Here is a 23,668-nt window from a genome sequence, read left to right on the forward strand (position 1 = left end):
TTTTCATTCTTCTTCTTCTTCTTTTCATTCTTCTTCTTCTTTTCATTCTTCTTCTTCTTTTCATTCTTTTTTTCATTCTTCTCATTCTTCTTTTCATTCTTCTTTTCATTCTTCTTCTTCTCATTCTTCTTTTCATTCTTCTTCTTCTTCTTTTCATTCTTCTTCTTCTTCTTTTCATTCTTCTTTTCATTCTTCTTCTTCGTCGTGCCCCGTGACTGCCCAAATGAGTGAAGTGTGCGGTGATTCTAAGATCGACGGCACTCATCTGCATGTCATACTGACTGACAGTATTATTTCTCTTCCCCAGCAGACTCCAAGGGCATTTAAATTAAAGGTACAGTGTTCTGCACTAATATAAAGGCTCTCTGAAGCCTAGAAACCCTTTTAATAAGTTAAATTCGCGGCGAATAAATTCGCATCGAATCCAATTTCTCCCGCAAATTCGGCGAATCAGCCGAATTGAATTTTTGAATAATTCGCTCATCTCTATATATATATATATATATGTGATTCGCTCTCCCGTGGTTTTCACGCCCCTCCCAGATAGCGTCAGATTGCCAGTCAGTACACCAGTCATCACATTTAACCCCTTGATTGCCAGGAAGACGCTCATACACAATAAATCTCCATTGCTAGCATAGTGCCTGACCAAATCAATATCTTTGACCAGATCAGTACTATACCAGCGTTCACACAAGGATCAGCTCTGGCACCTTCCGGCAACTACATTTAGCCCCTACACTTACCCCCCATCCTTCTCCCCCAGTAAGTGCAGTGTCAGTAGGTCGCTGTCACTTGATACATTGCACACAAAACCGCAGTGTTGGCAGAATCAGGTCTGATCTCTGTTAGCACTTGCTGGTAAATTTTGATGACTCTCATATGTATCAGATTGCCAGTACTGGTGCCACGCTACCTTTTTGTGAACTGGCGAGCCTAGTACATCCTGGTCTTTCACGTACCAGCACTGTAGTATCACTTGGTGATGTGGCGAGTCCCATAAGTGCAGTACAAGCTGGTGCGGTGGTGAGCACAAGTATTGTCCCACAACCACCAAGAATTCACACACAGGCCCGTAGAGCCCCTAGTATCCTTTTGAATTTGCTTGCAAATCCTGATTGGCAGCCCACAAATTCTACAGTACCTGTACTTCCCCCATTCACTGCCCAACCTAGAATTCAGGTGGAAGCAGCAAGTTTAACTACTTCCCTTGATTTTTTGGAGCTGTTTTTCATGGAATATCTGTATGCATTGATTGTGGATTAAAGCAATTTGTATGCACAACAATTTATCGCCGCCAAGCCAAATTCAAACCTTGACAGACTGTTCGCATGAACACCCATTACGGTTTCTGAATTAAAATTTTTTTGGGCCTAACCCTCAACATGGGCATTACTAAAAAAAATGAATTCTATTTGTATTGGTCCACAGACCATATGTCGTGTTTTCTCTGCTGCCATGGCCAGGCGTAGATAAGAGAGTATAATGTGTTTTATGCATTTCCCTGAATTTGACCGGCTCCACAAGTTCGGCCCCTCGTAAATCACCTTTACCAAAAATTTACAGATGTCTATACTCCCCAGCAAATCATCTGCGTTGATGAGTCCCTCATAATTTTTTTCTGGCCGCCTTTCATTCAAACAATTTCTCCCCAGCGAGAAAGTGAGAGGACAACAGGCTATACATATAAGTTTCGGATTTACAAGGGAAAAGATAATCACCTGGAGCCCTCCGGATGCCCAGACTGCATGGGGAGTAGTGGCAAGATAGATTGGGACTTGGTGTCATCCTTTATCCATATGGGGTACCACTTATACATGGACACATTTTTTTAAAGTGTGCCACTATTTAGACATTTGTACAATCTTGGAATTGGTGCATGTGGCCCCGTGTGACCTAATGTGTGCCCACCATTAGAAGTGGGTGGATGCAGGGAGGCATATTCTAATGGTGGGCATACCACACACTTTTGCTGGCAGAGATTTCTTCTCTGTTTTTCATTCAGCCCACAGGTTGAAGAGAGACAGAATAGCAACAAAAATTTCAAAGAAATGCATATCTAACAAATTTCAAATATTAGGTATGCAGCGCTAAATGATATCATACAAGACAATGATTAATGTACGTTTATTCAGAAAGCATTCTTAGCTGATGAACATCTCTATAAACGTACATTAATCATTGTCTTGTATGATATCATTTAGCGCTGCATACCTAATATTTGAATTTTGTTACTGAGGTGCTGAGGTTTACCTTTTATGCTAGCAGCTTCTTATCCAGTTTGCCTAACTTATTTAGTCGCGCTCATTCATCTTGTTTTATATCTAACAAATGATGCACTGATTTGCATGTTCATGAGGGAAATAAGTATTTGATCCCCTTCACAAAACATGACTTAGTACTTTGTGACAATCACAGATGTCAGACGTTTCCTGGAGTTGGCCTCCAGGTTTGCACACATCTCAGGAGGGATTTTGGCCCACTCTTCTTGGCAGATCCTCTCCAAGTCATTATGGTTTGGTGGCTGACATTTGGCAACTCGAACTTTCAGCTCCCTCCACAGATTTTCAGTTGGATTAAGGTCTGGAGGCTGGCTAGGCCACTCTAGGACCTTAATGTACTTCTTCTTGAGCCACTTCTTTGTTGCCTTGTGTTTTGGGTCATTGTCCTGCTGGAACACCCATCCACAACCCATTTTCAATGCCCTGGCTGAAGGAAAAAGGTTCTCACCCAAGATTTGACAGTACATTGCCCCGCCCATTATCCCTTTGATGTGATGCAGGTGTCCTGTCCCCTCAGCAGAAAAACACCCCCAAAGCAGAATGTTTCCACCACCACGTTTGACAGTTGGGATGGTGTTCTTGGGGTCATAGGCAGCATTCCTCCTCCTCCAAACATGGCGAGTTGAGTTGATGCCAAAGAGCTTGTTTTTGATCTCATCTGACCACAACACTTTCAACCAGTCCTCCTCTGCATCATTCAGATGTTCAGTGGCAGACTTCAGACGGGCCTGGACAAGTGCTCTCTTGAGCAGAGGGACCTTGCGGGCACTGCAGGACTTCAATCCTTGTCGGCGTAGTGTGTTACCAATTGTTTTCTTGGTGACTGTGGTTCCAGCTGCCTGGAGATCATTGACAAGATCCTCATGTGTAGTTCTGGGATGATTCATCACTCCACTGACACACCACGAGGTGAGATCTTGCATGATGCACCAGACCTAGGGAGACTGACACTTGTTTTGTGTTTCTTCCATTTGTGAATGATTGCACCAACTGTTGTCACCTTCTCACCAAGCTGCTTGGAGATAGTTTGGTAGCCCAGTCCAGCCTTGTGTACGTCTACAATCTTGTCCCTGACATCCTTGGACAGATCTTTGGTCTTTGCCACGGTGGAGAGTTTGGAATCTGATTGTTTGTTTGCCCCTGTGATACCTGTAAGCTTTTTCAACCTCGCACAGAGGCAATTCTCTCAATTCCTATGGGAACACATGCGCCCAAGATTTTGTAACAATCTTTTAATCCGGCCCCCACTTAAAGGAGGAACAATCCTTCCTTATCTTCATACCTATTCTTTAGCCACACTTCTTGACCAACTATATTATTGGTGGTACCCACCAGAGGAAAAAATTTGTTCCTCCGTGGAAGCTAGTACCTTCCACCCCAATTCTCCTCAATCCTACCTTCTACTTTATTCCACTGGCCACAAACCCACAACAACCAACCACCCCTGTATAAAGGCCTCTCTAGAGGCATGGTTATCATTCTTGACACTCTCCCTCCAAAAATCTAACAAGATTCATATCCCACTGAACACCCTATCTGCCTATATCCCATACCTTAACCTAACCAAATGGGAAGCCTCAGAAATTTCTATGTTATCAGACTTATTTATAGACCAAAAACTAGCTACATTCCACCAACATCAACTCAAATACTCCATCCCATCTATAGAGCAGTTCTACTTTCTAATAAACCATTACCTAAAAAGCACACAAATCCCCCTCACTACAGAATTACCAGCCCTAGCTCTCCAATTCATGAACAAATCTAGATACCCAGGTAAAGGAATCTCCTTTTTCTACTTACTTATACTAGATTCAAAATTTCCCTCAAAAACAACTTCACTGACAAATTGGGAGACATTACTCTCCCAGAAAGTCTCTGACCAAAGATGGCATAACACTTTTTCCATCACCTACAAAGCCTCCAGGTGTGCTACACACTGGGAATCTTACCTTAAACTCCTACACCAATGGTACCTAACTCCACTACGCCTAACCAAAATCTACCCAACACATTCTCCACAATGTTGGAGACAATGTGGAGAAATTAGCTCCTTATATCTCATCATCTGGTCCTGCAAATCCATACGTTCCTTTTGGAATAACATCTTCACAATAATTTCAGAAATAGCAGGTAATGTAGTACAGCCTACCCCAGAATTAGCTCTTCTCCATATCGGCATAGATAAATTCTCTCCCAAACTTCGTAATATTATTATACACATTCTCTATTCATCCAAAACAATATCACATCCCTATGGAAATCCACAACTTCCCCATCCATAAATAAAGTGACAACTAACTTAAATATTCAGTGTGATATGGAAAAGAGATTCTCTATATCCCACTTCTCCAACCCCAAATTTCATAGATCTTGGTACTTATGGTCACTTCATCCCAAATGCACAGTTCAGATATGATACCATCACCGTTTGGAGTATAACACTATATGTGATACGTATTACCTTTCTCCTCTATGGCCGTTATTGTTCATTTTCCGTTCATTACTGCACTTATTTGTTCACTGCCATCTCCCAATTCTCTTCCCCCATCCATTCCTTCTCAAGGTTCCCCTGTGTACGAGTATCTTTAGAGATGGATACCTGTCCCTACTCCAAATGTATCCTAGGCCTACAACAAGGTACCTGCACCATGCTTATCCTTAACCTGTATACATGTACATTTGGGAACCTATTGTCCTTCCTGTTTATATTGCCCATACCATGTTATTTGTAATACTTCAATAAAAACTAATTGAATATAAAGCATGTTATGTTTGGTATCTATTTACTTGGCATACCATCATATTTTATATTTTACCAAATATGTAGCCAATATATTATGTTTTGTGTATTAAAAGTAAAAAAATTGTATTTAAAAAATAAAAATTGCATTTGAAAAATCACTGCACAAGTACTATGTGACATAATAAAATGCAGCACCCACCATTTTATTCACTAGGGTGCCTGCTTTAAAAAAATATATAATGTTTTAGGGTTCAAAGTAATTTCTTAGAAAAAAATACAGATTTTTTTCATGTGAACAAAAAGTGTCAGAAAAGGTTTAGTCTTCAGGTGGTTAGAAGAGTGAGTGATGTGTGGCATAAACTTCTAATGCTGGGCATTAAATGTCCCCACCCACAAAAACAACCCCTTTTTGGAAAGTAGACACCCCAAACTATTTTCTGAGAGGCATGTTGAGTCAATAGAAGAATTTATTTTTTTGCCACAAGTTTTTGGAAAATGACAAAAAAAAAAAAAAATATATATATATATATATATTTTTTTTTTACACAAAATTATCAGTTAAATGATTTATTGCTCGCACATGCTATGGGTATATGTGGATCTTCTCCCCCAAATTAATTCTGCTACTTCTCCCGAGTATGGGGGTACCACAAGCAAGAGACTTTTTAGCAGTCTAGCTAAGTACAGGACCCCAAAATCCAATAAGCACCTTCAGGCTTTTAAAGGGCTTTATTTCCTCATTACACTTCCTGACTACCTATCACAGTTTCAGAGGCCCTGAAATGCCAGAATAGCACCAAACCCCCCCAAATTACCCCATTTTGGAAAGTATACACCCCAAGGAATTTGATACATTTTTAAATTCCTTGGGGTGTCTACTTTCCAAAAAGGGGTCATGGAAGGAATATTGCCCCATCATTGGTGTCAATAGAAGAAACAGTGATTTGTTTTTGGTATCAATGTAAGAAATAGTGCCTCATCATTGTTGTCAATAGAAGGAATAGTGTCCCATCATTGGTGTCAATAGAAGGAATAGTGATCCGTTTCTGGTATCAGTGTAAGAAATAGTGCCCTGTCATTGGTGTTAGTGGGAGGAATAGTGCCCCATCATTGGTATCAGTGGGAGGAATAGTGCCCCATCATTGGTATCAGTGGGAGGAATAGTGCCCCATCATTGGTATCAGTGGGAGGAATAGTGCCCCATCATTGGTGTCAACAGAAGGAATAGTGCCCCATCATTGGTGTCAATAGAAGGAATAGTGTCCCACCATTGGTGTCAATAGAAGGAATAGTGCCCCATCATTGGTGTCAGTGGGAGGAATAGTGCCCCATCATTGGTGTCAATAGAAGGAATAGTGTCCCACCATTGGTGTCAATAGAAGGAATAGTGCCCCATCATTGGTGTCAATAGAAGGAATAGTGATCCGTTTCTGGTATCAGTGTAAGAAATAGTGCCCCGTCATTGGTGTTAGTGGGAGGAATAGTGTTTTGTATAAATGAGAATCTTCCCCAGGGTAATGGCAAGAAAAGAGTGGCATCTGGCCCATGGGCTACAGTTTGGAGACCACTAATATAGAGGGAAGAGAGATCCAAAATTCTATTGCATCTTCTAAAAAGACTACTTGATTCAACAGATAATCACTTCTTGTAGATCAATACATTTTTTTGCTAACAAAGTAACTTTCTACAAGCAAGTAGAAATACTTCAAAAGACCCCTTTTCACTTTATGATTGCGGTTGGAACTGAGAACTGTCATTCCAGAGTTAGGAATGGATTACCATCTTCCCAGATTGCTGGAATTGGGATGTACACTTTAAAAGCAAAGCCAGGATATGATTACCATCCACAGACTTCCTGTGAATGATTTTATTGACAGATATTTCTTTCTCACATCGTTTCAATCCAACAGGACTGCAGAATGAGCGACAACATCAGAAATTTTGGTCTTCGTGACATTGAAGGAAATAAAGGTTATAATCGGATCATCTTGCAGCTCTTCGGGTTAACGGGAAATGGGAAATCCTCCTTCATCAACTCCTGCAAATATGTCATTGATGGCGGAGAGTTTGTTGCCCACGCTGAGGCTGATAGCAGCGAAGGAGGAGTAATAACCACTAGAAGAATCCCTTATGAGCTCACTGAGTCAATACTGATGGTGGATAATCGAGGGATGCCAACACTGGACAGGTTCCAGACAGGAGAGATTTTTGCTCAGCTTGGTCTCAATTTTAAGAACCTTTAAAATGACCTCAGTGATGTTATTATCAATAGTCAAAGCAATGTGCAGTAACCATACATCCCGAACTTAGAAACCGAGAGAGGGACAGACTGGAGTGAAGATGATATATGGGGGCGTACAGCATGCCATGGGGGGAAGTGAGCATGACAACAGTGGGGGAGACTCACTAAAACTGGAGCACGCAGAATCTGGTGCAGTTGTGCATGGGAGCCAATCAGCTTCTAACTTCAGCGTGTTCAGTTAAGCTTTGACAATAAAATCTTGAAGTCAATTGGTTTCTATGAAGAGCTGCACTGGATTTTGCACCTTGCAGTTTAAGTAAATCACCTCCACTGTGTTGTATACTGGGAATGGTATAATGAGGGACAGTTATGTGTAGAGACGGTATACACTGCACACATATCTTATGTCTCAGACTACAATATACTCCTGAATTACTGTGACACGAGTGACAGTCTCACAGACGCACATAAACATAAGGACAAAGGATCATTGTATATATATGTGATTTTGAACATCCATGCTGCCCTGTGGCAGTACTTCTGCTATAAGGCAGTTGGGAAGCTGTTAAAAAACATGGAAACTCTTCCATTGCATATGCTTTTCATCACACAAAATATGGAGAGGAATCTAACACTTTATCTGAGCCTACCTTTATAAATGATTTGATTAGAACAGTTTGGTACTAAATAGTAGCCAGAAACTGATGAGACAATGAACAAATTGACCAGAAGATTGTAATGTACAGCACAGCTTCTAAAGTGCCAGAGGTAAAGCTGTGTAATGTACAACATACTGTATTCTCCATCATTGGTTTCAGAGGAAGGATGAATTTTCCCCATAGTTGGTGTCACTAGAAGGGTGGAACTATTATGTATTAAAGGTGCTTAAATTGTGTTGTCAATTCACGCAGTGCTTTACATATATATCGTACATCACCATCAGTCCCTAACCCTTGGAGCACATACAAGCAAAGGTCCCTAACTCACATTCATACATACACAGACTAGGACCAATTTAGACAGGAGCCTATTAACCTCCCAGCATGTCTTTGGAGAGTGGGAGGAAACTGGAGTACCTGGAGGAAACCCACACAGGCACAGGTGTAAGCCGTGTACCAGGGTGGGCTCCCCGGGATACAGTGAAGTTACGAACGAGGAAAGCAACCCCAACACTAGCTTTTGCCACAACAGAATTTTACTTAGATGTGGCAAATAAACACAACCTGTTAATTCATCTGTGTGTGGTGGCTCTTGATGCACTGACTCCAGCCTCAGTCCACTCCCTGTGAAAGTCCCCAACACTTTTGAATGGCCTTTTCCTGACAATCCTCTCCAGGCTGCGGTCATCCCTGCTGCTTGTGCACCTTTTTCTTCCACACTTTTCCCTTCCACATACTTTCTATTAATGTGTCAGGTCAGCAGTCTTTCCCATGATTGTGATTCCTACTGAACCAGACCGAGAGACCATTTAAAGGCTCAGGAACCCTTTGCAGGTGTTATGGCTGAATGAGCTGATTAGAGAGGGACACTTTGAGCCTAGAATATTCCACCTTTTCACAATATTCTCATTTTCTGAGATTGTGGATTTGGGGTTTTCATGAGCTGTAAGCCATAATCATCACAATGGTGACAAATCACGGCTTGAACTATCTTGCTTTGCATGGAATGAGTCTATCTCATATATTAGTTTCACCTTTTAAGTTGCTGCACTGAAATAAATGAACTTTTGCACGATATTCTAATTTTTTGAATTTCACCCGTATGTTGTAATATGTTTTGAGTTAGTGCCCATAAAGCTGTACATTTAATGGCTGGATAGATACGTAGTTTTAAGTGCTAATTTCCATTGCAGGGAGGGAAATTTGTGGCCTAGGTTCCCAATGTTGAAAGGAGATAGAGCAGTAGAAGGTAGTTTTTTCTTGTAAAATTTTATAAAGGATTGATATACCTTTTGTGCCCCTTGAAGTGGGTGAGTAGTATAGAGCTATGGTATCAGGTATAGGTGTACAAAGCTGTGGGTTATGCGCAAGACAGTGTGCTATTTGGGTATATTGATAATAAGCTTTGGGTGTAATTCCCAGGCCTGCTCTTAATTGAGAGAAGGATTTAATTGGTAATGTGAAAATAAATCATCGATAAGTAAGTTGGGGTAGTTGGGCCATGTTTGAATGTTTAAATTTGGAATTAGAGACAAAGTGGAAAGTGGGAGCTTAATGAAAGAGACCTGAGTTTCTGTCCAGGGGAAGGTTAGAAATGTATGCCATGTTTTTTACTGCTGCAATAATTGTGGGGGAGAGATGTCTAAGAGTCTTTGCCTTAAGGCTATATAGCCACTGTTTTAGGTTGTTGCCAGGTACGGTGATATGCCCTATGTCTCCCTAGTGCGTTGTTGGGGCTGCGTTGAGCCATTCATTTATTTCAAATATTTTTATTGAAAGAATTTTATCAAAACAGTATATGGTACAACAAAGCGGTTCACATTAGGTACAGTGAGGTATATATGCAGTAATTTCCCTACCACTTTGCTAGGGACAGCATAAACAGAGGTTTCACTTAACTGAGAGGTATGCTTGACGGAGTGTGAACCAGGGTAAGGTGAGATACTGTGTATAGAGTGGGTAAGGTATAGAAGAGGGGCTGGGGGGGTAGGGTGGGGGGGGGGAAAGGAACTAAGCACCAGTCACTTGAGGAGGGTATGTACAATATGGTTATACGAGTATCATTTCATAGCGCAGTTAGGGTTTTGTAGCCATCTAGACCAATGGAGTTTAAATTTGTGGTAAGAGGATTTGTGGAGTGCTGATCTATTTTCCATCTCGCATTGGAAGTTAAGGTCGGTGAAGAGATTGGAGATAGAAGGAGTTTTGGATGATTTCCATAATTTAGCGATGTTGGTTTTAGCAGCTGCTAATATGTGTATGATGATGGTGCGAAATTCTGCAGAGAGTTTATCGATCCCTGTATGTAGGAGAGCGAGAGCTGGGTTTGGTGTCATTGGGGATCCTTTGATTGAGGAGATCAATTGAAACACTTTGTTCCAATAAGATTTTAAAGATTTACATGCCCACAATATGTGGAAAATTGATCCTATTTCTCCACAATGCCTCCAGCAATTGGGAGAGTGTTGATCGTAGTATATAGAGAATTTAGCCTTTGTGAGGTACCATTGGTGTAGAATTTTCATGTATGATTCCCAGTGGGAACTACATCTGGAGGCTTTATGGGTGATAATAAAGGTTCTTTCCCACGTGTGGGGTTGTATTGGTAGTGTGAGCGTTGTTTCCCAGTTGGATAGAGAAGTAGATTTTAAAGCAAACTTGGCGTTAGTTCTAAGTGAATAAAAGGTTGAGTTTCCTTTTTTGGTGTAATGTGTCCTTTGTAAGAGGCTGAGTGTAGTAGAGGGGATTTCTATTGTATGTGGAAAATTTAGTTGTTGTAAGAGGTGTGCTATTCGCATGTATGTGTAGTATTCGTTATTGGGTAGGTGGAATTTTTTTTGGAGGGTCGAGAAGGAGTCTAATTTAGTGTTTGTATAGATGTCTCTAATGTGTGAAATGCCTTGTTTCTCCCATTGCCGTAGATTTAGGGAGGGAATAATAAAGTATAAAGTCGTAATTGGGGTAGGGGTTGGTTTGGTGATCATATGGCCACATGCTAAAAGATCGTACCAGGCTTGGAGGGGGGCCTGTATGCAAGGGTGTTTGATTGTAATTTGGTGTTGAGTGGTTTGAGGAAGGAATAGGATTTTGTCGGTTGTAGGCACGGAATTTGGGAGCGTTTCCATGGTTGTACAAGACTTTTCTATAGTTGGATGCCACCAGAAATAAATCTGATCTAACAGCGAAGCTGTGTAGTATGATTTTAAATAAGGGAGGCCTGCTCCTCCTCTATGAGTTGGACGAATTAATAGGTTCGCAGTGCATCTGGGTTTTTTTTCAGTTCCACATAAATTTGGCAAAGATTGCTTGTAATTTGGAGAAGAATGTGTTGGGAACTGGAATGGCAAGGGTGTGGAATATGTAGAGAATCTTGGGTAAGATACACATTTTTAAAGTCGCCACTCTCCCTAGGGTCAAGAGAGTTGATGTACGAAGAGTTTTGAGTTCTTGTGGGATTGTTTCGAGTAATGTTTTATAGTTAGAGGTATATAGTTGGTCAGTTGTGGTAGTGAGTTTGATCCCCAGGTAGGGAATGTTATGGTGTTCCCAGGAGAAGGGGAAATGTTTGCTTATTATTTTTTGAGTCTTTTCTGAAGTATAAAGATTTAGTATAGAGGACTTGGGCTCATTGAGTTTGTAATATGAAACTTCTGAGTAGTTGCGTAGGTTTGTGCAAATCGTTTGGAGTGATTTGTAGGAGTTGGTGATCATCAGGATGGTGTCATCCGCAAACAGGCTGATTTTGTGTTCTTTTTTGAGGTGTGTAATACCTGTAAATGTTGGGTCATTTCTGAGATTGGATGCTAGGGGTTCAATGAGTAAGGTAAAGATTATGGGCGATAGCGGGCAGCCTTGTCTAGTGCCAACGGAAATCTGGAAGATTTGGGAGAGGGTGCCATTAGTTAGTACTCTAGCTGAGGGGTTAGAGTAAAGGGATAGAATTGCAGATAGAATCCAGTCTGTGATACCAAATTTTTGAAGTGTGAGTTTCATGAATTGCCAGTGTATGTGGTCGAATGCTTTTTCAGCATCCAGGGATAGTAGTAAGGAGGGTTGTCTGGAGCTCTCAAGATTGTGTAAGATTGAGATAAGTTGTCTAGTTGCATCTGGAGCTTGTCGAACAGGGATAAATCCTACTTGGTCTGGGTGTATTAGCGTAGGGAGGTGAGGGAGTAATCTCTGAGCAATTGTTTTAGTGTACAGTTTGATGTCACAATTCAATAGTGAAATTGGTCTGTAATTTTGAACCATTTGGGGGTTTTTACCGGGTTTAGGGATGGTTGTAATTATAGATTGTAGCATGTCTTTGGGGAATTGTCCGGTGGAGGCTGCTTGGTTAAAGAGAACAGATAAATGTTGTGTAATATTAGGGGTGAATATTTTGTAGTATTCGTTTGTAAATCCATCATTTCCTGAACATTTAATAAGCGGTAGGGATTTTATGTTTTTTTCTATTTCTACGGGAGATATTGGTGTGGATAGGGATTCAAGTTGTGTTGGGGTGAGTTGAGGGAGGTTAGCGGATGCTAGGAAGTTAAAGATGGATGAGGTCGTTGGTTGTGTTGTGTCCGGGTCATCTTTAATATTATAAAGGGATTGGTAATAGTCCACAAAGGCATTGGCTATGTCCTGTGGGTTCGTGAGTGAGACGCGAGTGGTGGGGTGATGGATTTGGGTGATCTTGGATTTGAGTCGCCTTTGTTTAATTATTTTTATGAGGAGTGAGTTCGCTTTGTTACCTAGGGAATAGAAATGTGATTTTGTCTTTTGCAGGTTAAGGTCATATTTATAGAGTAATAATAGTTGAAGTTTGTTTCTGTCGGTTGTTAAGGTTCTAGAAATAGAGGTATTTGGTTTTTTTGTTAATTTCTTCATTTAGTTTTATGCGATTTAGGAGTTGGTCGATTTGTTGGGATCATTGTTTGTTAATTCAGGAGTTTAGTAGTATAAGGATACCTCTCATGTAAGCTTTATAAGCAGGCCATAAATTGGTTATAGGAGTGTCTGGTGTGTCATTACAATTGAAAAAGAGATTGTGGGCTTCTAGTAAGCGTTTTTGGTGTTCTGGGTTCTTTAAAATGGTGGAATTCAGTCTCCAGATGGGAGGAATTGTAGAGCGTTGATTGCCGTCTAGTGTTATGGTGATTGGAGCATGGTCTGACCAGGTTATAGTTCCGATTTTGGATGATAGAGCATGTTGTAGAGTCCATTTATCTGTGATGAAAAAGTCAATCCTGGAATAGGACAGTTGAGAAGGGGAAAAGTAGGTGTAGTCTTTCTCGTCGCCGTGTTGGCATCGCCAGATATCATATAAGTCATTGTCGTTAAGGAAGCGGTTGAAGTTTTGTTTGTGGGATCTTTTGTTGGAAGATGGGTCCAGGAGAGGGCTGCCAATTACATTAAAGTCTCCACCGATGAGAAGTCTGCCTTGCTTCTGAGCAGAGATAATGATGTAAAGTTTGTGGTAGAATTGTAATTGGTTTTGATTGGGGCCATAGACATTCACTAGAGTGTAGGGAATGTCATTTATGTGGCATAGTAAAATATGGTAACGGCCTTGTGGGTCAGCTATTTCAGATGTATATCAGAACTGAGTAAAGTCTTTTATGGCTGTTATGACCCCATTCTTTTTCTGGGGGTTAGTAGCCATAAAGATGTGTGAAAAACGGTGTAATTGTAGTTTGGGAGTCTTATTTGTTGCGAAGTGCGTTTCCTGTAGAAGAATATCAGTTTGAAACATTCTAATTTCTTTTTGAAGCATCGATCTCTTGAACGGCGAGTTTAAGCCGCAAACGTTGAGTGATGTGATATTGATCATTGTATATATTCGGGGACTGGTTAGTGAGAGGGTCGAGGTGTCGTTTGAGGAAAACTTGTTCGTGTAGTTGAAGTTGTGGTATGACAAGATCTGGTGTCATGGAGGTGAGGTCTTGGCTTGGTCGGTGGGTTAGAATGGGTATTCCATGATGGATAGTAGGTATCAGGTGAAGAGGTGATGCGCTTGATTGACTGGTGAGGTCAGTGGGAGAGGGGGGAAGGTAGGAACAAAAGGGTAAAAAAAACTTACGGAAAACGCAAGTAACTCAAGTAGCAAGAAAAGCTACTGCAAAATTGGGGGGTTTGAAAAGGCTTTGACAACATAAAAGGTCATGCCAAACAATTTTTGGTAACAAAACCATTTTTATTCTTTAAGAACAAGGCCGATCGCCAGAGATTAGCGGAGTAGTATATATTTCCCAATGTAAAGCGGTGGTCGTATATAGAGGGAGTGGTAGGTTAGATTCATTCTGCCTCCATTTGCTGGATATTAGTCGCGTTTGAGGGTGGCGGGTCTGTAGGCAATATGTTCCATGCCTTTAGCAGCTCCAGACCTGCTTCAAGATCTTTGATTGTGAAAATCTTCCCGTGTTGTTTAACTGTAATTTTAGTTGGAAACCCCCATTGATAGCTTATGCCGTGGTTTCATAAAGCTTTTGTGATAGTGATCATTTTTCTGTGGTTTAAGAGCGTGGCTTTTGATAAGTCAGCAAATAGCCGGATATTTGCGTGCGATGGCGGGAGTGAGGGTGGGTTTCTGGCTGCCGCCATAATTTTTTCTTTAATGTGGTAGAAGTGTATCCATGCTAGGAGATCTCTCGGGACTGATGCTGTGAGAAATGACGGCTTAGGTAGTCGATGAGCTCTGTCTATGGCTGCCTCTAGATCCGAGAGAGATGAGATGAGGTATTTCATGTACTGTTGTATATAGGCTAGTAGCGCATCATTAGGTACAGATGTAAGATGGGAAACAGCTCTCATTGTTTGAATACTGTGTGAAGTAAATTAGAGAACGTCCTGACTGACGTTATGCAGTTTGGCCACAAGATGTCACTGTTTCTAACACAGCTTCAGACTGCATAGCTATTTCTATATTCAATAAGGGGTGGGGCTTTCTCAAGGAGAGTGAACAGGAAGGGAAAAAGAGAAGCCATACTGGAGAGAGAGAGAAGAAGGCTGAGTGATAGGATAATCCGTTGCCATCCAGCTGTGGAGACTGCCCTCCGTAATCAGAAATCCCATTGAGTGAAGCTTATGGTGTTCAAGACACTAATCCTGTTCAAAGAGGGGAAGATTTTCTCCCAGGAAGCTGATGAGGACCGAGGAGCAAAGCAACATACATTGCTGATAATATTGCATGCTCAGTGGAGAGACATGGTTCTGTTCAGAGTCACCAGCGGATGCAAAGCAGACCCGGGTCGGTAAGATCGTGCACGCACCTCATTTCAGTGTTGGCGCCCATAGGACTGAGACAGGCCTATAGTTAGTTAGTTAGGGTCTCTGGTTGTGTCAGGTCACAAGTGTTGTTACTGATCATTGAAAGGACTCCACAACTTAAAGTGACATTTCACATTGGAGAACTGATAAAATCCTACAAACTCAAGACAGACTGCCATTTTGCTCAGAAGGAATACTCAGGCACGTGCTACAGGACCAGTTATGGGAGGGGGAATACTGTAGATTTGTGTAAGATTGTAAGCTGTTGTGCTGCACCGCAGGCTAGCCCATACCGTACCCCCATACACTGATTCCTGCTCTTTTAGGGTAACAACAGGTAAGGTGTGGCAGCTCACTTATGCCCCCCAGTAGGTAAATTACTAAGCTTTCTACCTTCATCCTTCAGGAGGCGCCGTGCTGTGCAGCACAAGGGTCTCAGCCTTTGGGTTGGGTGTATGTAAATTTATTGTATGTTCCCAGCATTTGTGGTTTTGTTTATTTGCCACATCTAAGTAAAATTCTGTTGTGACAAAAGCTGGTGTTGGGGTTGCTTTCCTCGTTCGTGACTTCACTGTATCCTGGGGAGCCCACCCCGGTACACGGCTTACAACTTGGCGTAGTCGGCAGGATACAGCTACCGTTATGGATGGGAATGCGGCTGGAGATTTTCCCCCGGCGCCAATGGCACTGGTCCAGGACCCAGCTCAGGGTGCGCCGGTGCAGGACCAAGTTGTCCCAACACTGCTGATACAGCTTGCTCCCGCCCTGCCCGTACCAGTAGAGTACATTCCCGTGGGGGCTCTGTTAAGTCACCTGACAAAATTTGATTGTAAAAATATGACGTTGCAGAACTGGACTGAAAGAGTGCGAAGTGCAGTTAGGATGTGTAACCTGACGTCCGAGCTGCGGGCAGAGGTTGCATGTGGGGCTCTAGAGGGTGAGGTCAGACGGACAATAATGGTAAGGCCCGAATCTGAGAGAGACACCCTAGAGAAAATATTCTCCCTGCTGGAGAGAGCCCAAGGGGGGCATGCTAAAGTAGTGCAGCTGCGGAGCCACTTCTTCAACCGACCACAGCGAGAGGGCGAGATCCTGATGCAGTACTCTAATACCCTACAGGAGACGCTAAATGAAATACAGCGGCACGATCCAGAGGCCATGGGAGCTTTCCGGGTGGTGGACCGGCTACTACAAAACCAGTTCATAGTGGGGCTCTCCAACAAGTTCTTACAGGACAAATTGCAAGAGATGACCCGGACGGGGCCCAACATGACGTTCTACAGCATCTACTTAGCCGCCGTGGAGAGAGAGGAAGAGTGCATACCTGTGGCGGCGAGAACAGTGAGTAGTACCCATGCTACAAGAGGTCAGTCGGCATCTGAAGACTCAGAATCCTTAAAGGATGTGGTCCAGGCCCTGCGAACAGAATTAAGAGAACTTCGGCTGGAAGTGTCCCAGATGAAGGCAGAATCTCTCCGGTCTCCGAAAATGACCTCAGCACCTCACTCCACTCAGGATAACTCAGCTGCAGGGGCACGACAAAAGGGGACCCCTCTGTTGGGCTTGTCGACAGTACGGTCACATGGCCAGAGACTGCCCAGAACAGATGAAGTCCGAGCCGATGTTAAACTTCCAACCGCCGCAGTAGCTGGGCGTCCTGTGGCGGTACACCAGAAGCTAAGCCCTAAGCATGAGGAACACAACCTGTATGCCAGCAGCCCCATTATGGAAGCCGAGTTGGAAGGCCAGAAGGTACGCTGCCTAGTTGATACAGGGTGGGAATGCACCCTTATGCCTCTGGAGTTCTTCGAAAGACACTTTGGACATATGATGGACCCGGAAGACGGGAGTGTCATCAAGCTAACGGCTGCCAATAAGAGAGATGGACGTTCGAGGAATAGTCTGGATGCGGGTCCGGCTGTGTGGGCAAGACGTCGGCAAGAAGGGGGTCGTGCTGGTGGATCATTCGTCCAGGAGAGGGATGGACGTGACACTAGGTATGAACGTGCTGAGAGACCTAGACCACCAACTCTATGCCAAAGAAGGGCCGAGGTATTGGCAACGGGTCACCACACACCGGCCAACCCAGAAGGTTCTACAGCAGATGGTGAGGAGCTGTAGTCTGCGAAAAGGGGACATGTCCAGTCGGCCCATTGGACACGTGAGGGTGCGGGAGGACCCCAGTGAAGATCCCGCCTTGACATGAGCGAATATTGATGCTGCCGATGGGGCTGGACGACGACTGAATGGACTGGAGGTCCTGATTGAGCCCGCTTACCAAGAAGAAACGCAGACTCATCCTCTGGTAGCCCGAGCCCTCGCTATTGTGAAGGATGGATGTGTGCCTGTACGCTGCCTCAACTTGTAAGACTGTGAGTTAAACATCCCTGGGAATACCTTGCTGGCCGAAGTTTATGTGTCCGAAGGGGATATTCCTCGACGGAGGAGCTTCACGCTACGGGCAGATAGGAGATTGCCTGGACCTATGCTGTAGAGGTCCATCAAAGGGAGACCCCGACAGCGGAGTGGAACGGTCTAGTGATCATGGCCCGGATGGCAGTGGACTGCAAGATCCTGACTCCTGGATGACAGAAGTTGCTGGAAGACACCCTTTGGTAGTTTCAGGAGGCCTTCTCGAGACATGATGAGGACTTCGGGTGTGCCTCCACCATCGAACACGAAATCCCCACTGGCAATGCTGCACCGATCAGGGAACGTTACCGGCAAATCCCGCCTAAAATGTACCAGGAGGTGAAGGATATGGTGGCCACTATGTTGGAAAACCAGGTGATCCAGGAGAGTCAAAGTCCTTGGGCTGCTCCAGTAGTCTTGGTGCGGAAGAAAGATGGGAGTCTCCGTTTCTGTGTGGATTATCGGAAGCTGAATGCCCAGACCTTCCGGGATGCCTACCCCCTTCCGTGGATTGAGGAGTCGTTGTCCGTTCTGAATCATGCAAAGTTCTTCTCAACTCTTGACCTGGCCAGTGGGTATTGGCAGGTACCGGTGGCCAAGAAGGAGAAAGCGAAGACGGCCTTCATCCTACCTATGAGTCTCTACGAGTTCAACCGGATGCCATTCGGCCTGTCCAATGCCCCGGGAACATTCCAGCGGTTGATGGAGCACTGACTGGGAAATCTCAACTTCGAGTCGGTATTGATATACCTGAACGACGTAGTAGTGTTTGGGGCCTCTTTTGAGGACCACTTCCAGAAACTGCGACGGGTCTTAGGACGGCTGCAAGACCATGGCCTCAAAATCAATCCCAAGAAGTGCCAACTGTTTCGACAGCAGATAGAGTATTTAGGACATTTGGTCACCCGAGAGGGGGTAAAGCCAACCCCTGACAAGGCGGAGACCGTCCAGAAGTGGCCCCAGCCGAGTACACTACGAGAGGTGCGGGCGTTCATTGGACTGGCCGGCTACTACAGGAGGTTTATACCCAAGTTTGCTCATTTGGTGGGCCCGTTAAACGAGTTGTTAAGGGGCACTGCAGGGGGCCCGAAGAATAGTCCCATCGAGTGGGGACCCCGGCAACAAGGGGCCTTTGAAGCAGTGAAGGGGGCGCTGTTCAGTGCCCCGATTCTGGCTTATGTGTGGTTCGACACCCCATTCCTGTTTTACACTGACGGAAGTCTACATGGTCTGGGGGCTGTGTTATCCTAAGTCCAGGATGGACGTGAGAGAGTCATTGCCTATGGCAGCCGGGCTCTGAGGGAGTCAGAGCGCAACCCTGACAACTACAGCTCCTTTAAATTGGAACTACTTGCATTGGTGTGGGCCATGACTGAAAAGTTTGCGGAGTACATGATCGGTGCAGAGGTGACCATGATGACTGACAACAACCCGTTAGCATATCTGGAAAATGCCAAACTCGGTGCGCTTGAGCAGAGGTGGTTGGCTCGCCTTTCTAAGCACCAATACCACATCATGTTCCGGTCAGGTAGGGAGAACGGTAACGCTGACGCACTCTACCGAGTCCCTGTAGGGTTGTCGGCTTAGAGTGCCGATGAGGAGCTAGAGGACACTGAAACTCCTGACCTTGGTCAATTACCCATGTTCCAGGACGTGGCACATTAAAGTGGGGTGGCGTCCGGGATGCCATTGGTGCTGGGAAAGACATTGGCTGATTGGGAGAGGGTCCAGGATAGCTGCCCGGACCTGTGGAAAGTGAAAGAATGGGTCCGGACCAAGGTCTGGCCTCGGTCAGAAGAGCGGGCTCGTCTGACTCCCGAGGCCCAAAAGTTGTTGAGGCAATGGGATAAGCTAACTGTTACCCAGGGCCTCCTGTGTCGGACCATATACTTGCAGTCAGAGTTGCAGTACCGGCGACAAATTGTCATCCACATGTCACTGGGACTGGAGGCTGCCCGGGAGGCCCATGAGAGGGGTGTCCATTTTGGGAGCGATAAAATGTTCAAGTGGCTCCAGCGACTCGTGTACTGTCCCAATTTGGCAGACATGGTGGCCGAAGCATGTCTTAAGTGTCGGCCCTGCGGGCTGAGTAAGAGTACTGAACAGCAGGCTCCTGTCCAGGCCATCCAAACATCAGCATTAGAGATGAGCGAAGTATTCAAAAATTTGATTCGGCGAATTCGTGGAAAAATTTCGATTCGAGTCGAATATATTCGCTGTGAATTTAACTTAAAAAAGGGTGTTTCTAGGCTTCAGAGAGACTTAATATTAGTGCAGAACACTGTACCTTTAATTTAAATGCCCTTGGAGTCTGCTGGGGAAGAGAAATAATACTGTCAGTCAGTATGACATGCAGATGAGTGCCGTCGATCTTAGAATCACCGCACACTTCACTCATTTGGGCAGTCACGGGGCCAAAACCAGAGTGTGGAGCCACAGTGTGGCGGTGGAGGCAGCAGCAATGGGAGGCCATACAGCACCCTATGACAAAAATGGAAACCACCAGCAGTGTGAGGAGACCTGAAAGTGGCACATGGCAGAGTGTGGCGATAGAGACAGCAGCAATAGGAGGCCGTACAGGGACCCATGACACACTCTGGACCTGGCAGCAGCATGAGGAGGCGGTACAGGGGCCCATGACAGATTACGGGCCTGGCAGCAGCATGAGGAGTCGGTATGGGGGCCCATGGCAGATTATGGGCCTGGCAGCAGCAATGGGAGGCCGTACAGGGACCCATGACACATTCTGGACCTGGCAGCAGCATGGGGAGGCGGTACAGGGGCCCATGACAGATTACGGGCCTGGCAGCAGCATGAGGAGTCGGTACGGGGGCCCATGACACACTCTGGACCTGGCAGCAGCATGAGGAGGCGGTACAGGGGCGCATGACAGATTACGAGCCTGGCAGCAGCAACTTGGACAGGAGGACGTTCAGCTTCTGCACCGTCGGGTGCGTGCTCGCAAACTGTTGTCTCTTGGAAATGGATTCCAAGAAAGACTGCTGACGGAATCCGTGAAGAGGAGTAGCAGGAGAAGGAGCATCTGAACGAGTGGAATATGCCAACAAGCGACAACAGGGGCCCATGACAGATTACGGGCCTGGCAGCAGCATGAGGAGTCGGTACGGGGGCCCATGGCAGATTAGGGGCCTGGCAGCAGCTATGGGAGGCCCGTAATCTGCCAGCACCCTATGACAAAAAATGGAACCCACCAGCAGTGTGAGGAGACCTGAAAGTGGCACATGGCAGAGTGTGGCGATGGAGACAGCAGCAATGGGAGGCCGTACAGGGACCCATGAGAGACTCTGGACCTGGCAGCAGCATGAGGAGGCGGTATAGGGGCCCATGGCAGATTAGGGGCCTGGCAGCAGCTATGGGAGGCCCGTAATCTGCCAGCACCCTATGACAAAAAATGGAACACACCAGCAGTGTGAGGAGACCTGAAAGTGGCACATGGCAGAGTGTGGCGATGGAGACAGCAGCAATGGGAGGCCGTACAGGGACCCATGAGAGACTCTGGACTTGGCAGCAGCATGAGGAGGCGGTATATAGGGGCCCATGGCAGATTAGGGGCCTGGCAGCAGCTATAGGAGGCCCGTAATCTGCCAGCACCCTATGTCAAAAAATTCAACACACCAGCAGTGTGAGGAGACCTGAAAGTGGCACATGGCAGAGTGTGGCGATGGAGACAGCAGCAATGGGAGGCCGTACAGGGACCCATGACAGACTCTGGACCTGGCAGCAGCATGAGGAGGCGGTATATAGGGGCCTATGGCAGATTAGGGGCCTGGCAGCAGCTATAGGAGGCCCGTAATCTGCCAGCACCCTATGTCAAAAAATTCAACACACCAGCAGTGTGAGGAGACCTGAAAGTGGCACATGGCAGAGTGTGGCGATGGAGACAGCAGCAATGGGAGGCCGTACAGGGACCCATGACAGACTCTGGACTTGGCAGCAGCATGAGGAGGCGGTATATAGAGGCCTATGGCAGATTAGGGGCCTGGCAGCAGCTATAGGAGGCCCATAATCTGCCAGCACCCTATGTCAAAAAATTCAACACACCAGCAGTGTGAGGAGACCTGAAAGTGGCACATGGCAGAGTGTGGCGATGGAGACAGCAGCAATGGGAGGCCGTACAGGGACCCATGACAGACTCTGGACTTGGCAGCAGCATGAGGAGGCGGTATATAGAGGCCTATGGCAGATTAGGGGCCTGGCAGCAGCTATAGGAGGCCCGTAATCTGCCAGCACCCTATGTCAAAAAATTGAACACACCAGCAGTGTGTGAGGAGACCTGAAAGTGGCACATGGCAGAGTGTGGCGATGGAGACAGCAGCAATGGGAGGCCGTACAGGGACCCATGAGAGACTCTGGACCTGGCAGCAGCATGAGGAGGCGGTATATAGGGGCCTATGGCAGATTAGGGGCCTGGCAGCAGCTATAGGAGGCCCGTAATCTGCCAGAACCCTATGACAAAAAATGGAACACACCAGCAGTGTGTGAGGAGACCTGAAAGTGGCACATGTTTGAGGCATGATTCATGGCGGATTTAGTCAGTTGTGTCAGGAACTGGTGGTTTGAAATCCAGACTAATCCACGCCTGATTCATTTTCACAAACGTGAGTCTCTCCACACTTTGGGTGGACAGTCGTGTCCTCCGCGGAGTTACAATACCTCCTGCCGCACTAAACACGCGCTCCGATGCCACGCTACTGGCCGGGCATGACAGCCTTTCAAGGGCAAATTCAGCTAGTTGGGGCCAAAGGTCAAGTTTCGTTGCCCAGTAGTCAAGGGGATTGTCTACCTCGGTTGGCAGGGTGCTGTCCAAGTAGGCCCAAGCCTGTTGTTTGAGGTCCTGCTCCAGGTCCACCTGATGCTGCTGCTGCTGCTGCTGCTGCGGCTGGTTAGTAGTTTCCTCACTGCGCTGGTGAAGAAAGCTACTCATCATCGACTGCAGACTGAGGCAGCCGCTGCTGGTGGAGCTGCCACTGCTCCTACCACCCCACCCCTCCCCTGCTGCCATGGCAGCGGAACGCGAGCGCACAGGGCTCACAGTGTCTGAGGATGGACGTTGGCGCAGACAGGCAGAGACCAGCTGACTACATAGGTGGTTTTTATAGTACGTTATTTTGGCCTCCCTCTCAGCAGGTGTGAAAAAGGCCACCATTTTTGAACGGTAGCGAGGGTCCAACAAGGTGGACAGCCAAAAGTCATCCCTCTGTCTGATGGGTATTATTCGGCTGTCGCTACGCAAGCAAGCGAGCATGCTATGGGCCATTTGTGCCAAGGAATGCGAGGGACTCCCTGCCTCCATCTCCACAGCATACTGCCACGGTGCGTCTGGGTCCTCTGTCTCCTCCTCCTCCTCCTCTCCCAGATGCTCCTGCTCCTCCACTCCTGTCCGCTGAGTGGAAAAACCACCCATTTCACTCAATAATTCCTGAGCACCAATGTCCTCCTCTACCTCCTCCTCTTCTTCCTGTCCTGCCCCCACAGGGGTCATGTGGCGTTGAGATCTGTGCGCCACATCTACCGCACCCTGACCAGCCATTGTTAACAGCATTTGTTCCAGGATGTGCAACAGAGGAATGACGTCGTTCATCCCATAGTCCTGCCGACTCACGAATAGCGTGGCCTCCTCAAAGGGCCTGAGCAAGCGCAGGTGTCACGCATGAGCTGCCAATGGCTGACATCGAAGTTACACAGGGAGTACCTTTATCCGCTTTTAACATCAGGAAATCTGTGATGGCCTTTTGCTGTTCGTAAAGGCGGTCTAACATATGTAGGGTTGAATTCCACCTTGTTGCAACGTCACAGCATGAGGAGTCGGTATAGGGGCCCATGGCAGATTAGGGGCCTGGCAGCAGGTATGGGAGGCCCGTAATCTGCCAGCACCCTATGACAAAAAATGGAACACACCAGCAGTGTGAGGAGACCTGAAAGTGGCACATGGCAGAGTGTGGCGATGGAGACAGCAGCAATGGGAGGCCGTACAGGGACCCATGAGAGACTCTGGACCTGGCAGCAGCATGAGGAGGCGGTATATAGGGGCCTATGGCAGATTAGGGGCCTG

This window comes from Staurois parvus, unplaced genomic scaffold (assembly GCF_062004578.1).
Source record: "Staurois parvus isolate SC_StPar_1 unplaced genomic scaffold, SC_StPar_1.0 ptg001252l, whole genome shotgun sequence".
Classification (NCBI taxonomy): domain Eukaryota; kingdom Metazoa; phylum Chordata; class Amphibia; order Anura; family Ranidae; genus Staurois; species Staurois parvus.